Source organism: Acomys russatus, chromosome 23 (assembly GCF_903995435.1).
Source record: "Acomys russatus chromosome 23, mAcoRus1.1, whole genome shotgun sequence".
NCBI lineage: Eukaryota > Metazoa > Chordata > Mammalia > Rodentia > Muridae > Acomys > Acomys russatus.
The window spans coordinates 41,165,054-41,179,336 of NC_067159.1; positions in this window are offsets into that span (position 1 = coordinate 41,165,054).

Here is a 14,283-nt window from a genome sequence, read left to right on the forward strand (position 1 = left end):
GAAATAACCACCAGAAATGTCCTCTGAAACCCCTTACAGCAGCCGAAGTTGCACAGTCCTCAGCTGGGTAAAGCACAAAGGAAAGGCAGCTTTATTTTGTTCAGTTTAGAGAAATTTGTCCTTGGGAAATGTTTGTTATGTTTAATTATGTTCCTTTGTCTCTTCCAGAACTTTTCCTGTTAAAGCAATATTGATCTAAACCCCTTTCTATCCATGCATTCCGTCTCACAGATCACTGTGTACAAGACAGACATTCCAAAGAAATTGAATTTAGAGAAAAATACTTAGCGCCAAAAGAATTATTCAAAGTACTGGTTTCTGATTGTATATTTTCTCATTTGTTTGTTCCTAAAATATGGAAGCACAAAGGTGATTTCTTTCTACATTGTACAATTAAGAGCCTTGAAAGGCTGTGAGATGTTGGAGGGAAAATAATCATATGCTAACAGGAAGTACATTTTTGGATCAATTTGCATAGTTCTGCACCTGCAGCTAGTTTGCTCTGCCTGTGATGGACAGGTGTCTGTTGACTCCTTCTTGAGATCACCTTGGCTCATGGAGCTAAGGAAGCACTTGTCATTCCAACCACATCTATGGCTATTTAGAGACTAGGGTAGAGAAAAAAAAAAAGCAAGAACAAATAGAAAATTGGATGATAGGTGGCATAATTCAAGGTGAATCTTACTCTTGGGGATAGTCTGTCTTTCTGTGAAGGTATTGTAAACAATAGATGTAATTTATGTTATGGGCACATTCTTAATAACTTTCTAATTATCTGATAGTGAAAATAGGAATTCTGATAGCAAAGAAGATTAAAAGGAGAAAAAAATTGAGAGTAACTGGCTGGTTAAGACATTAATAATAAAATGCGACATTTCGCTTTTAAGTCACTGGTTCTAACTCAGTCCATCAAAAGGGTGACAAGCTTTGGTGTTAATGTGATAGTTTGGTGTAGTCATAAATATTCCAGAGTATCACTCATAGTTGTTCATCATTTTACTTTCTTTCTTTTGTTGTTGTTGTGTTTTTTTTTTCTGTTGTTGTTGAGTAACTAAATTAAGTCTGTTTATTGCTTAGATCGTGATTCTAGTTTGCTATTTTTCACAGACACTTCATTCCTGTCCAGAGAGATTCCAGAGAAGTTGAGTAGGTGATTGTTTTTATCAGAGATTTGGAGGACTTATTGATGACTTTGGTGTGTTTCCCATAATAACTACTGGTTTCATCGTTTGGATTTTAATCTTAAAAAAAAAAACCTGTCATTTAGTTGATATTTGAGAAGAACTAAATTCACGATGTGCCTTCCTTTTTTATCTTTTCTTACTTCATTTGGCATAGCTTTGGTTTCTGGGTAATTTTAGAAATGTGACCAAAAATAACTTTCTGTAAATGCCACCCAGATTTTTTCCAGCCTATGTCTACACTCAGTTCTATGGAAGTGTAACGCTTGGGTGGTATGGACTGGTGGCCAAAACAGTGGGTATGAATACCGCAGGAAATGGGTATCATTTACGTAATGCAAATACACTGTAGCAACAGCATTGCTAACAAGTCCTGGGATAGCAGCTTTTTCCACAAGTAATTAGTTATTTAGCACACCCAAAGGGGAAGAGGTTAAACTTTAAAGAGAAGAAACAGCTTCGAATAAAATTATTTTTCTCATCAAATAAGCATTTTTCTAAAACTTATCAACCCTAAATATATTGTGGATACATACAACACTCTAAGTCAGGTCTATATTTTGAGGGTTTTGAAAATTTATGGCATTGTGCAGAATGAAAGAGGAACATTCTTATATTCACTAGAGTCTATATGATAGATAGCACTGGAAGTATCCTGGTGTTTAATAGCTCATGATTTTGAGTCTTCAATTTAATATCTTTCCTATTATTAAACTAATGAGAAATCTTTCATTTTTATTTTTGTAACACCAGGCATCAAATGTATTTTGATTTTCTGGCTATGTAGAAAATATGAATAGAGATGACAAACATGCATTTGTTCCCCTTAAAATTAGATTTTATAATATGTGTTTCCTATGTAATATGGAAATTCATTCAAGATATAAGTATGTGTACATAAAATCCTTGGTATATAAAAGATGAATCCAAGTTACTCTCTTCTTTCTTTCGAATATTGTAGATGAAGTGTAAGTACTAGTGGATAAATACAAGTGAGATTAAAACAAAAATACTACTTAGATTAAAATTAAACAGTAAGCTAGCACCAAACAAGAAAAAACCCATGAATATAAATAAAACATCCCTATTGACATTGATAATAATGATTTTTTTTCCTTTGTAAAAAATTGTAGATTTTCCTGTGCTATTGTGGCGATGGTGTGATAGGGGTGTGGTGTGCTTGATGCAAATATAAGCAACTTGTTTCTGCCTCATAGTGTATGTTCAATATTCCAATCTAATCTGTTCGTAGCTAGAAAATTCGAATAAGTACTTTGCCCTCATAGAAAACCTATCATGAGTGATTGTAAGTGAAAGTATAGACACAAGGATGGTGTGTCTAGGATAGCTTGTTTCTGGAAGCCTGAATGAAACAACTGAGGAACGAAGAAAGGACAGATGCACAGACACAGATACAGAAAAACTAGAACTGGATGAGTCATGCTCACTCTAAAGGCATAGCAACCACCAGGACATCTACAACCCTGAGCCCCAGTACAGTTATTATGTATAGCACAAGACTAGGGTCGCCTGCTGTCAGTAGGAAGTCTCTATAGGAGACTAGTCTCAGGCTGTGACCATTCAGGAGCAAGAGGTCCCATGGTTGGTGCTCTCTATGTGCTCCATGAATGTTCATACCGAGACACAGAGATCCAAGGAAAGCTTTGCTAATTGCTGTGGATCTGAGGCATTGGATCCTTTTCATTGACACCCATTCATTTCGGACTTTTATCTTCTCTTATTGGCTTTTACCATTCCCCACATAAGGCTTTTATTTATCTCATCTTTAAACACTTTTGACAGTTTCATGTTTTATGTCATATGCTTTCTCACACTCACACCCTCACACCCTCTTAAGCCCCACCTCCCAATCAATCCCCCTTTATCTTTAATATCTGTTGTTCCATTTTAGTTTGTAATTTATGCACCACTGGGCTTAACCGGGTACCATCTCTGATTCCCTCCTCTCTGGCAGAAATGAATCAGAGTGGATTTTGTCACATGATCCTCCCTATCATAATCTGCCTCACCATGAGCTTGGAGTCAACAGAGTGAAAGAAAATTGCTCAATAACCTCCAAACCCATGAGTAACATAATCTCTTCTTATACATTTTTTCTCTCTTCAGGCACTCTACTCACAGCTACAGAAAGCTCACTAAAAACAGACTCTTGATCTTAGGAAGTGTCATTTAGAAGCCATTGGAATTGGTTTTAAGGAGGAATTAAAAAATATTTGTAGATGTGGGCTTGAGGAACCACAGACTATGTGTCAGCTTATTGCATGATTCTTGTGGGATCTCAGCAGCCCAGAATGTTTATATGATAAAACCTATAAAACTTTGTACATGTGAGGTGTCAGAGGGGGACAAAGACTGTACTGGGATTTGAAACAGAAGTCATTCATGTCAAAGTATGGCAAAGAACTAGTCTATATTTTTCTTTATGAGTGTTTCAGTTTAAAGATGGCAGACAATTTTGGAAGAGGAAACTCCAAGGGAACCTAGTAACTAAATGTGCCATAGATTCTTATGGCTGATATTAGCAGGGATTACAATGAAAACTTGAGTCCAAAGGCAGCACAATGCATATTTTATTTAGGCAACTCTGTATAAAATTAAAGCCAAATGGAATTGTTTCTGAAAAAAGTATCACCATTAAAAAGAAGTCAAGTACTTTGGATCTGATCTGTAAGTAAGATGCCTTGAAGGGCTCTCTGTGATTTGTCTTTATATTTTCATCACAGGCGCAAGGATAAGAAAGGATAGCCATTTTAAAGACCTTCCTTGGAGAAGAGAGTTCCTCAGGGATGTCCTGTTCTCATAGTTAAAGTGTCATGCTGTCTTCTCAGGACAACTGTCACTACATTCACCAATCTTGCCACTTAGAGGCCACTGCAATGGCTCACCCAAGACCCTAATGCTGCCTCAGCTAGTGGTTGTCTTTGGTGCTATCCTCATCCTGCTGGCTTTATAGGAATATGTAGATGGTTAGAGTTGTGGTGCCCTGAAAGGTTTCAGTCACATTTCAAAAGAAAGCCTGGGAACCAGGCGTTTGTTGACAGAATCAGGATCTCTGTAGGTATCCTATGGAAGAGCCATGCCTAAAGATGTAACCAAGAGGTTATTGATGCGATGAAAACTACAGGAAGTTAGAGATTCTGGGAGCGTGAAACATCTGCTGTGGTAAGCTGTAGGCAGTGAGTAGGGATGGCCCAAAAAGAGAGGCCACAGGGATGGAATTACCTAAGCTTTTGGGAGGTCACAGCATAAAGCCATGGGCCAAGAATGTTAAACATTGATTGCTGTATTTAATGTTTTCCTTACCGAGTTTCTTTATTGCATTGGTTTTAGTTTTCCTTTCTATATCCAACTCCTCCTTTATGGAGTGAAAAATGTTTAATCTGTGCCATTGGGTCATGGCAGTGTATTCCAGTAAATTGCCTTTAAATATGTACAAGACCTCAGAATCAAGTTAGCGTCCAATCTCCAAATTTGATCCTTTGAACAATTTTAGAGCTAGTTAGGTTATAGGACCTCTCTAAGTTTGGCTGCCTATGGTTTGCACTATGGCATAGATGGTCATGAGCTTTAAGGGAATTTCCATCATAATATGATAATTTGATCCCACGAGCTCATTGTTAAAGACTTGACTTCCTAGCAGGCAGTACTCTTTCTTGAAACTTAAGGAGGTGAAACATAGCTAGGGGATAGTTATTATGGGCTGCATATTACTATGTTCCATGTCTTCCTACCCTGAGCTGAGAAGAGCACAGCCTATTTTTCTACATGATTTTCCTGCATTTTTTTTTTTTTTAGTCACAGCCCTAGAGTGAACAGAAGTGTTGAAGAACCCTTCCTCCTTTGCACTCTTTCTTGTTTTCTTCAATATTTTCTTACAGTGACAGAGTTTGACTAATATGGGTGTATGAGGAGCCTTAGAAGGGGTCTGAGAGTAATCTGCCCATCTCTGCATGGAAAATGGTCATACATAAAATCTATGTAGCTAGAAAATGATTCTCCGACCCGAGGCCTAGGACACAGTGTGTCACTTGGGTGGACACATGAATCATCTTACCTATGGTGTAAAAGGCTCACCAGAGTAAAGAGTGACCTGACAAGTGCCCATTGTTTTTGTACTTCTTTGTGTTGAGGCAGGAGGGAGGAAGGGAAGGTAGGAGAGGGGAATGCGAGGCAGCATTCAGATTTCTTATCCTTACCCCAGTTCTAAGGGAAGCCACGTTTTTATGTTTGTAGAATATGAAGTTCACATGTATTTATCACGTTCTTCTCCCTATTACAAAATAGTGCCTCCTTGTGACTTTAAAGAATGGAGAATGGAAACTTAAAAATAGGGCATTCATTTCTTTGTGGCCTTTCTGCTCTTTATTTAAAAAATGCCTTCATGTGACCTCATAAAAGCAGAATTCTATTTACTTCTTAGGATAATGCTTTGCCAAACAATAATACCCACAAACTGTGTAAAGAACCCCGATGAAGTTCTATTTCAGTAAAAAACTACTTGTGGTAATTTGAGTGTAAACGGCCCCATAGGATCGTACATTTGAACACTTAGTCATCAGTTGGTAGACTGTTTGGGAAAGACTGGGAGTAGATACTGGCCTTGAAGGAATCAGTGTGACCTTATTGGAGGAGGTATGCCACTGGGAGTGGGCTTTTGAGGTTTCAAATTGTCCACCTTAGGCCCAGTGTCTCTTTCTATTTGCCTCTCTGCAGATCAGGACATAAAATTCTCAACTAGGGCACCAGCACCGCTGCCATGCTCCCTGCCATGTTATTAAAGGACTAAGCCTCTGAAACTATAAGCTAGCCCCAGTTGAATGTTTTCCTTTATAAGAGTTGCTTTGATTATGGTGTCTCTTCACAGCAATGCAACACTAAGACAGTTTACTGCTTTAAAACGAGCTCCTGTTTTAAAAAGAACGATTTTCCGATTCCCATGGGATTATATAAATCCAGTTGAAAAGCACTTAAATAATTTCTTCTAGGGATTATAAGGGAATAATTCCTGAAGGCTAACTCAAAACTTCCTGCTAGTCCAAGTTCACAGCAGTGACTGAGTCCCCAAAGCTTTTTTACATGCATCTTCTTAGGGGATCACTGTAACAGCTCTGGGAAGAGTGTTCTAATTTGGGGGCTCTGTGTAAGAAAAACTAGGCTTGGGTCATTGCTTATGGTTGTTCATGGTCACCCAGCTGGAAGGAGAAGAGGCAGGAATAAAACAACAGGGTTCTGATGCCGCGCTGCATGAGCGTCAGGCTTTCACTTTCATTTTGTTAGCCGCTGGGTTAGGTGTTTTATTTGATGCATATAACTCAGAAATTGCAGAGGAAACTAAGAGGGGGGGCATTCAGTTTAACACATATTTGTGGTAGACATATTATTTTGTATGATAATATATTCTTTTTATACTTCCCAGGGACAAAAAATTAGATCTGCCGACACTGTCTCACTCTTTGAGAAACTGTTTATTTACCATTTCCACTACTGCTGTTCTTTTAGCGCTGATCTAAGCCTAAATGATTTTTAAATGAAAAACTGAGCCCATAAGTGCTTACATTAAAACAAACAGGCCAGTGAGACAAGTAATAGATTATCTTTAACATAGCCATAGATTATTTAAGGTACACATTTAAGAGCACTACATCTAGTACTGTGTGCATCTTATAAAATATTTTTTTTCTTTTTACCCACAGATTTTTACAATTTGTTGTGCACTGTAGACTCACCATGAAGCACCTTAGCTCAGATGTATAAGTTGATTGGTATGGTGCTGAAGGAAATTCATGAAGTCTTGTATCACACTCAACCTCCAAAGCAGAAATTGCCAACCTCTATTTTTTTTCTAAGATTTATTTTATTATCATTATTATTTTTGAGTATTTACCACATTTGTAGAATGGAAGTGACAATATTGATCCTTGCTTTGAATAACAGGCAGTGCCTCTGAGATATCCTTTTAGCTAGCAGCTTTATTCTGGACAAACAACCTATGCTTCTCCTGCTGTGCCTCTGCCCTGTGCTTGTGGCCAAGCTTCAGGAGAATTGGACAGTCCAAGGCATGGCTGAACTGGCTCATCATAAGAGGCCCCTTCGAGCTGCAGCTGCATGTGGCAGGGCCCTTTGTCAAAGAGGTGAGGTCCACTTTGGGCTGAATGTCTTACCATTACCATAAAGGAGAATAGTAGACTCAGCTGGTCATGGCTGTACTTGGAGACTCTACTATGTGGTTGTTTTTCTGCCTGCCTTCTATTGTCAGATGCAGATCCCAACTGAATCACAATAGGTAAAGACAGGTGGGAAGAGTTGCTCCACAGGAAGACACAGATTCCTATTGCCTTCCTATAGGTTAAATTGGAAGATACAGGACTTCTGGATGGCCTGGTGGACTCTAGTGAGAACAATTATAGTAGCATATGTGATGAGATTCTTGGTCCCTGGGGAAACAAGATCCCATGGCTACAGACTGTAGCTTGCATTGCAAAAACTGTATACTATTGCAATTTCCTCTGAGATTAAACTGTCCACACAGATGGGAAGCCTCACTAAGACACAGTATGTACAGAAGGAGGTAAAGCAAGATGTTCTAGGAAGATGTAAAGCATCCTATCCTGTATGGAAGCTCTTAGACCCAGGAAGTAAATTATTCAAAGTAGTTTTGGGAAATCCATAAAACTGACCAGCTTTACTGGGTCCCTTCCTTCTCCAAACATATATAAACAGTAAAGGACTTTTAAAGGACTTTTGACAAGTTGGGCTATCTAGAAAATTGAAAGATAGATTGTAAGATACAGATCATATGAACTGCCTGAGAGAGGCTCAAACTCAAGTACCATAGTGCCTAACTCCAACCTGCTGACATGCTAGTAGACTTGTTGTGTTCCCTAGATTATCAGCTTTTGTGAACTATCTGCTGGAGTGGGCTTTGGTGATGCAGCTGTCTATGAGTAATTTCTGTTCTTGTAAGTAATCCTTCATCCATATTCCTCTAAATAAATAAAATAAAACCCACTGAAGGACCAACCTGGAGCTTAGCAGTATGTTGTTGGTTTCCTATCCATGGTTGTAGATGTTTGTTCATATCTCCCCATTACCAATGTCACACACAAATTGCTAAGGTTAAAAAAGCAAAGGCTAAAAGAACTTGGTACCATTCAGTGGTAATATATCACTGAGTTTTCTCATTAAAAAATGAACATTGTAATTTATCTAGTAAGTATTTTGGGTTGAGGGCAATAATACTAGAAAACAAAAATTCTTTCATTCAATACAGGCACAATGGAATCACATATCAGACACAGTGAATAAGTCCACATGCCTAGGTCACGTGGTAAAACCACAGTATGAAAGTCAAAGAACTATGTCCCCTCCCTAAACAAAAGCTCAAATCAATACTCCTCTGGGAATCTTCTCCATTGAGAATTGGCTAGAGGAACCCATGACACTAAAATTAAAAGAACAATTATTTACACAATCAAAGAATTTAAGGAGATTAAAGAGGACATTAAAAAGGATTTGAATGAACATGAGGTTAGTAGAATATTCCTGAGTGAAGTACAAAAAAATAAAACTTAGTTGAATCAAATTAAGGACAATGTGGGATTTGAGAGGTGAATTCAATAAGATGTAGGTAAGAAGAATACTCACGTTTAAATGAAGATGGAAATAAAAAATCTAATAATCCAGTTAGAATCTTAGAGGGAAGCCTTCCCAGTATAATGGAAGCTTATATTTAGAACTGAATAAATAAATGATCAGCTGACCCATTGTTGCGACCACTCTATTACTTTATAAAAATGTAAATGACAATACGTTTGTCCATTTGGTTCTGAATTCTTTAACTCTTAATGTTCTAATATCTTAATTTTACTTTGCTTCAAGCCCTGATATTGGTAGTCTAAAAGTTTTATTTTTCTCATACTTTAAAAAAAGGTTTATTTATTATGTATTATGCATATACCTGAATGAATTGATGGGCACTATGTGTGCACAAGTGCCCACAGAAGCCAGAAGAGGACATTGGATCCAGTAGAACTCATATAATTTGTCTAGTACCAGGTACTATGAGGCACCTGGTAACAGGACCTAGTCCTGAGTAAGAATGCTAAGTTCTCTTAACAATTGAGCGATCTCTCTAACCACATTAACTTATTATTGCCTTAGCTCTATATATAACTTTTACCATTTTCCTTTCAACTTCTGAAGCTGAAAAAATAAATCTGGTTTTGGGATTTTAATCTTGGATCATGTAAAATCTATTAGATTGGTTTTGTGGATTGGGCATTCTTATAGAGTGATTCTTCTGATCTTTAGTTGTTTAAAACTCACAGTGACTTTTAATTATAAAATTTCCATTAACACTTAGACAAGAAATCAAACTCAAATTAACAATTACTTTATGTATTTTATATTAACCTAAATTACATGTTAACAAATTTCTCTACTAGACTATAAAAAAGTTTACTTACTACTCCCACTTACAAAGAATGCCTCAATTTTCTTCTCCTTTGTCTTTTATTTTATTTTATTTTTGTTTTTCAAGACAAGGTCTCTTTGTGTAGCCTTGACTATCCTGGACTCACTTTGTAGACCAGGCTGACCTCGAACTCACAGTGATCCACCTGCCTCTGCCTCCCAAGTGCTGGGATTAAAGGCCTGAGGCAGCACCACTCCGCTTCAATTTTCTGCTAATGTTTATTACATTTGCCACCAGGAAACATGGATTTCAACCTCTGATTTTGCCTCTGCCATTTATGTTCATACTTAGCTTATATCAGGTAGCTTTTCACCTCACTAGTTCTTGCTGCCGTAAACCAATAGAGGCCACTGCTGATGTGGTCACATTGTTGCTCTCAACAGGAAAAATGACTACCTAGTTCTGCCACTCTACAACATGTAAGATTATATACAGGATGCCCAAGTCAGTAAGCTCACACACCAAAGTGAAAGGCTTATTCAACCTTCAAATCCCTAGGATGCTACAGACTCCTTTCCTTTGGCATGGTTTCTTTACATTTTGAAATTTAACTTATGATTATCAATTGCTTAGTATCAAGTCCAAAACTAATTGTTAAATAATAATATCTCACTTTCTATTTACATTCACATGTACGAGTATATTGGGTATCTTTTCCTAAGCTCATTGGCTTTTCAAATATTTTCTTTGGGAAAGTATCTGCTCAGATGTTTCTTTTTAGTACATGTTGATACTATGTAGTGTTTTGTCTCTTTGAAATTTTATCATTTTTTTTTTTTATGGTGAAAACTTTCAAACTCATTTCTTTTTTTAAAATATATTTTATTAATTTATTCATATTACATCTCAATTGTTATTCCATCCCTTGTATCCTCCCATTCCTCCCTCCCTCCCATTTTCCCCTTACTCCCCTCCCCTATGACTGTGACTGAGGGGGACTTCCTCCCCCTGTATATGCTCATAGGGTATCAAGTCTCTTCTTGGTAGCCTGCTATCCTTCCTCTAAACTCATTTCTTTTAACCTTTAAACATTATCATTTACACCTCGCTTTCTGTTTTAATTGGCTTATTTGTCTTATTAGGGAGTTAAGATTTGTTTGTGCATTCTTCATAATGTATATCTTATTATCTTAATAATAATATTTTGTCATAATTATGAAGAAAGATAATTTCATAATTAGTCACTGCCATGTTTGTCTATTGTATTTTAGAAACTTTATTATATTTTATCCATTTGTTTTACATGCATGTATGCATGTGTACATGTGCACTTATGTGTGTATGATTTGTATGTATGCCTTATGTATGTATGGGCAATTTGAAGGAGTTGGTTTTTTCTCTTCTACCATGTAAGTCGCAGGAAGCAAACACAGGTCATTAAAAGTGGCAAAATGTCCTTGCTTCAGCCGCAAACAGAATTCTGCCTAAAAACGGGCAAGCTTGGATGAAGGCAGAGTCGATGCTAAACTCTGGCAAGACAGCGTAAGCAAGTCCTCAATAGTTCCTGCCTCACAAATATGTCTGTCAGATCCATTGGGCCAGAAGGCTGCAGATGATGCTCTAAAGGGTGACTGCTCAGGCAGCAAACTGTCTCTGTCATCTTCTCACTTTGGAACCTGCTAATGTGCACTTCATGTTTACATAGGTAATTAATTTTATTCCTTCTCAAGTCTCTGCTGGGGTTGAAGACCAGATAGTTTAGCTTTACAATTAAGCTAAGTTGTTTAGGGGTTAAGATGTTTTTAGGTCTAGGTTGATGTTTTAAGTTGATAATGATGACATATGATAGATAGTGATTTACAGTCAAAATTTTGGACACATCAAGATAGGAAAGATGTTTTCATCAAGGTTCTCAAATAATAATAGCCAAAACACTATGAATGTAACATTTATATAATTTCTGATTGTTTTGTGGTTCTTCTTACTGTAGGTAGTTTATTGTCATTATGTGTAACAATATAAATATTTATATAAACAAAGAAAAAGGACCCACAGCACAGGGGAGCTGAAGATCACTTGCTTTTTTTTTTTTTTTTTTAAGATCTTATCTTGACCTTTTTGAAGAATAAAATGTCTTAAATTTTAAGAAGTTGCACTTTGAAAAAAAAAAAACTATGTCTTTTGCATTCTAGACCAAAATTTTCAAGATTTCTTTTATACTGTAAGGTTTATGTTACGAACCCATCTTACTTTTTGCTTGTGAGAAAAATCTTGGTGTTTCTCTTCCTGTAATAATATCAGTTATTTCAATACAATTTACTAAAAGATATTGTTTTCCTTATTAAATTGCTTTGGTGCTTTTTATAAATCCCAGTTGAAAATGACTGCTCTTATTTTGTGTGCTGGCTTTTATTCTGTTTCAAGAATGCTTCTATCTAGATTTTCACCAGTGTTATGCTATTTGGTTGCTGTCAGTGTAAGGATTTTATTGAAATTTAGAAGGGGGCACCTCTTTTTTTATTTAATTAATTTATTCATATTACAACTCAATTGTTATCCCATCTCTTGTATCTTCCCTTTCTACCCTCCCTCCCGCTGCTTTCACCCTATTCCCCTCCCCTAGGTCTATGACTGAGGGGGACCTCCTCCACCACTGTATGGTCATAGGCTATCAAGTCTCATCTTAGTAGCCTGCTTATTCTTTCTTTGAGTGTCACCTCTTATCTTTACTTTTTTATAGATAACTTGTCTCTTCTAGGTTGTTTGCTTTTCATATTAATGAACAAATTTCTATTAGAGAGGATGTAGAATAATTGAGATTGTATTTGTTCTATAAATCCATTTAAAATCATTTTTTGAACACTATTCACTCATCTAATTTCTGAATGTATCAATATCCCCTTACTTAGGTCATTAATTTCTCTCATTAAACTTCTGTTATCATCAGGACATAATTACATATTTTTTAACACATTTATTTGCCAATATCTCACATTTTAACATATTCATAAATATGTAATTTGTATATTATTTACAGTTTTTTTTTTACTGCTACTGTATAAGTATATAAAATAGTTTGGTATATTAATGCATCCTCCAGTTATTAAAATATAATGTTACTTTCAACAGCTGGTAGAGTCTTATGGATATTCATCTAGAAACAGTTTTCTATATACATAAAACTTTTTTTTTACTTTATAGGTTTTCTTAACTGCAATGGCTAATATCTCTAGTGTAACTTTGAATTATACTATTGTGGGCAGAATATTTCCTATAAAAACTTCTCAGTTTGCCAAAGTAAAGTTTGTAGATAGCTTACAGTTTCAAAATTTTTATGTTTCTTAACTCTTAAAATTGTATTTTATTTTTAATTAATACATTTATGTGTCTTTTTTCCTTTTCTCACCAATACAGCTAATTAAATTATATTTTCTTTCTTAATCGCCTTTTCATTGCTAAATAAATACAGCCTGTTTGTAAGGTTTTAGCCTATTTTACTCATTAATTTTCAGATAAATGTTTAATTTTATTTAGGAGAATTTTTTTCTTCTGTTTTTTTGTTTAGTATTAAAACAGCATTTTCAATGAAAGCATTTTTTCTTTGAATTTCCTTTTTTCCTTAAGAGCAGATAAAATAGTCCTTAAAACCATAGATGAGATGACAAGGATTCCATTTTTTGTTCATTAGGATGTAATATATTGCCTTCTACAACAGTATTCAGCACTGTAAACATTTTTAAATGAGTCATTGACTCATAATGAACGGGTTGATGAGGAGTATCATCCTTTAGTCTGCTTCTCCTTCTGTCTGAATCACAGAATCCTCCTCTTGGAGGTGAGTGAGTAGACATGCATGTTACCTAACCTTCTGTGTGCTTTGACATCTATTGAATATGTCTTGTGTTCTGCAACTTTGAACGTAAGACAAAAAAAAAAAAAAAAAAAAGTTGGCAGCCATAACTTTTTTACGTATTTCCAGAACTCTCTTAGTAGAACAACTTTTAGTCTTCCCTTGACTTTTTAATCTCTCTTTGGGTGAGTTTTGTGTTGAGAGATGGTTTTGTGCACTGTGTATTCAGATGCTGATTTCTGCGCCCAGAGATCTGGGTAGTCTAGGAGTAGGCATTGTTGTTATCATTGAAGACTCCCCTGATCCATGCTGTGTCTAAGTTGCTCTCCATCATCTCTGATTGTTTAGTAAATGGTTGAACAGCCAATAGCTGGGCAGGAGAGAATTGAGGCAGGACTTCTGATCCCAGTTAAGGGGTCCCAAGTGGGAAGAGACAGGGAGATGAAGGAGAGTAAAAGGAGAGAGGACAGGAGGTCCCATGAAGGAGTTGCCATAAGGATAAGGATGGAGCAGGCGCAGCCAGGGTGAGACTGACCAAATGACAGTCACATGGCTGTGAAGCTGGCCCTACCAGCATAGGTTGGCTAGGTGAGTGTCTGCCCAGCTATAGTGCCTAAAACTATTTAACATGTGTAAACGATCTCCATGTCATTATTTGGGAGCTACAACAGGCGTTGAAGAGGCCTTACTTATTTTTACAGCTGTGGCGTTAATATCTGCAAGTGTACCTCCAAGCTATACTGAAAGTGGTATGAGTTTCTCTTATATTTTTAATCATCTAGTTTAGCAATAATAGGTATTAAGAAGAATCCAATCCA